A 3698-nucleotide genomic window follows, 5' to 3' on the forward strand; every position below is an offset into this window, starting at 1 on the left:
GGGCTGCGAGTGTGAGCGCGCGGGGCGCACAGCTCAGATCAGTTCATTTGGACCCAGGCCCCGCCCTTCCGCCTTCATTTGCATCCTGGGCCCCGCCCCCGCGCGCCCCCTCCCGGCCTATCCCTGAGCTCTCGGAAGAGGGCTTGGGTTGATTGCAGGGTCCCAGCTGGTGCTGAATTGGAAGGGGAGGGTTGAGACAAGTCTTAGCAGATGTTTGCGGAGTTTGCACTACCGGCGGGGCAGGAGAAGAGGGCTGGCCCCGACCCTCCTGGCTCCGCCTGCTCAAGGCATCCCAGGCTCCGGGGTTCAAATCCACTCCCGCATCCTAGCCGCGGCACTGCGGGAGCGCGAGAGCCTGTCCTGGGTAAGCCGGAGCCTCGGCGAATGGCCTCAGGTTAGAGCGCCACAGCCTGGCCTGGCCTGAGCTCGCGACAAGGCCGTGGCGATGCCTTCAGCAGATAGTACCCTAGCTGGCCGTGCAGCTTAGGGCAGGAGGGAGAGGACAAGTTGGAGAGACACAGGAGAGAGGGAGGGAGGGAGAGAGGAAGAGAGAGAGATCGCGCCACGACAAGGAAAGAGGCAAAGGGTGGACGGCGAGGCACTCCCAAATGCGGATTAAAGATGGAGAAGGCCAGGCAGGACAGCAAGCAGGCAGACACACCCGCAGCCCCGGGCTCTGGCAAGAGCGTCTGCGTCGCGGCCACTTGCTGCCCTCACCCACGACCCTGTCACCGGACTCTGTCCTCTTCCTGTCCCTGCTGAGGGCCTGGGGACACCTCAGGACGCCCTCGCGGATGGCCGCGCTTGCTAGGTCGTCTCTGCCTGGCTCTCCAGGTGCCTCCAAGGGGCCGTTTGGTCCGCGTGGGCCTCGTGGACCTGTGGAGTCGGGTGGCCGCCGCGCCGTGCGTCCAGGGAAAGGCGCCCACACAGCGGAAGATGCCCCCGCACGTGGGCCCGGCTGGAGCCTTCGGAGGCCCGTTTGGTCGCGGCGTAGTCATGGTGGGATTGGGCGATGGGCAGCCAGGTATCCAGGCCCCAGCAAGAGGGCTGCTCGCTCCAAGTGGAAGCCCCAAGTGGAAAGGGCCGCCCCGCAGCTTCGCTCTCTTCTGCCCTCGCTACCCACAGAGCGGGCGCTGTCCACGCTGCGGTGCTGAACGCACCTGGCTTAGCCCCGGCGCCCATCTGTCCCAGGGGATCCTGTCCACCTCCTGCTCCTGCCCCACATGCAAGAAGTCAAGCAGGTGTGCGTGCTAGTGAGGCCGCCGACTATTCTACTGGACTCCTTCCAGCTTGGGCCTGGAGGCTCCAACTATGAATCCTCAGCAAGAGGGTCTGGAGAGCTGCGCCAACCTCTCCTGACCTCTTTTAAAGCCACGATGGATATTTGGGGGAGACAAAGCAGAGCTCCTCTCACCTCGGAGATCACAGGACAGTGTTGTCCCTGTAAAGCTTCCTGTGATGGATCTTGATCAAAAGACCAGAGCCTGTGTGCTACCAATGTGCCAGAGCCTGAGACTGGGACAATGAATTGCTCTAAAATTCTACTGGGGGACCATTAGGCTGTCAGCCAGCCAAGGCCAGTACCTTCCCACCCCACTGTGCTTCTCCCAAACAAAACCATCAAACCTTCACTCAGTTGTGTGGGGGCATCTACAGGTCACCAGTTGTCCTCAAAGTTCTGTTCCTTTTACATTGGATAAGATCACTGGAGGAGGCTTTCCAGGTGGCCACCCTCAGTCAGTGGTAGCCATGTGTCTCCACCTGTAGAGCTGTCCTCCAAGTGACTTGAGATGCGGCTGCAGGTGAGGTAGGTGGCCCTGTCCCCAGAGGGCTTGAATTCCCTTTCAGACAGGGAAGGTAAAAATGGTTAATGTAGCCCATACATTCAAACTTTAAGAATACCCATGGGGGCACTTGGATCTTTGTAGTATTTAAAACATTTTTATTAAAACTGTACAATAATTTACAAATGAGTAAAAATTCTCTGGAATATATTATAGGAACCACAATACAAAAATATGTGTAAAATTTGTAGTTGACCACCATACAAACCAGTAGAAGCCTGTGAATGCTGTTTGGCATTGAACAGAAAGTCACGTGCTTAGGGCGGGGCTGTTGAGAAAGTGCTTCAGAAAACACAAATCCTGTCTAGCGCTTGAACATGAGAAAACAAGTTCTGCTCCTTTTTGCATAAGTTTACAATAAAGCTTTTATAGAAAAGATACAGTAAACAAATATATGCTTTGATACATATATTCACAATGATTTTCCTGAGCCTAAACCTAAATCCATCACTGTGTTTAAACATACAACCCACCTTAAGGAAGTTTCAGTGACAGAGTGATGGATGGCAAGCACTGAGCATCAGTGCCTCAAAGCCATTCTCCACCTCTCCCTTCTCACTCCCAGAGGGTGTTCAACAGCCACGTAAGGCACTCGGGTTCCTGAAGGCTACAGAGTCTGCGAGGGCAGAGACTTAAATCACAGCCATCGGCCTTCAGCAATGGGGACACTACAGTGGAAACAAATAAATGCCACATGGCTGCTCACAAAGGACTGTGTGGTTTGTGTGGATTTCTGGTTTAGACAGATGCTTATGCTGTTCTGTGCTGTGCACAGAGTGACAGGCTGATGACTGTCAATGTAAAATGAGGTTGAGGTTCACATCTCAGTTACACAGGACATGCTCCTGGCAGCACTTCAGAGTCCTTCCTCTGCCATCACCAGGGCGGTCAGTGCCTTCACACAGACATTCAGCTATGGAGCTAGCAGCAAGAGCCCAAGGAGGGAGGAAATCCAGCCCAGCCCAGCAATTGGAATGAAAGGCTCAGCCTGGGGCTTGGAAAACGCACCTACTTTTGAACTGCTCCAGCTGTCCAAATGCTTGCTGGAAGCAAGAATCAATGATAGATGCTCGTATGTTTGCTTTTTTTGGCAAAAGCCCAGACTTTTGAATCATTTGAAAGAAGGTGCCTGTGACAAACAAATAAAAACAGTTTCTAAAGAGAGGAACAAATATTCTAGCTAAACATGTGTTTTCAGGAATATAGCAGGGCGAGATGCAGTTTGGTTCATGGGACATTATTTAAACATTCACTCAGCCGCTTTCCTTTCTATGTACATACTTTTACATATACACAATAATGACATCATAAACATTGGTACATATTTACATGTTTCTCTTTCCTGTATAATCTGCCTTTTTAAAAATTACAGAACTGTGACTTAGTGCCTGGGGCGGGATGTATAAAGTACTCCAGACACACACATGGCATGCAAGCCATGAGGCTCCAACTAAATCAGAAAGTTGTGAGTCTTAAATCTTCAACACAAACATTAGATCCTAATCAGCTGCTGGAGCTGGGTCAGGAGCTGTCCCAGAGGCCACCAGGAAGGGAGGGGGCAGTGTGGAGTTAAGACAGTCTTTGAATGCCTATACCATACACTTCACTGGTCTTTAAAACTCAACAGTTCACTGAGAAGTCTGTGGCAGCATTTATTAATACATGCCATCATTTGCCATTCAGTACTGAGCACAGTACATGTGCCAAGAGAATGTAGTCATTTAAATGAGACAACTCCATGTACCCAGAATGAGCCAGAATTAGAGTCAAGACAGAATCCCAATTTAGGCTCAGCTAGAGAGGCAGTGACTAGGCCAGTATCTTGTCCACATGCATCAGGTGCTGTAGCATAAA

Source organism: Jaculus jaculus, chromosome 1 (genome assembly GCF_020740685.1).
Source record: "Jaculus jaculus isolate mJacJac1 chromosome 1, mJacJac1.mat.Y.cur, whole genome shotgun sequence".
NCBI classification, from domain to species: Eukaryota; Metazoa; Chordata; class Mammalia; order Rodentia; family Dipodidae; genus Jaculus; species Jaculus jaculus.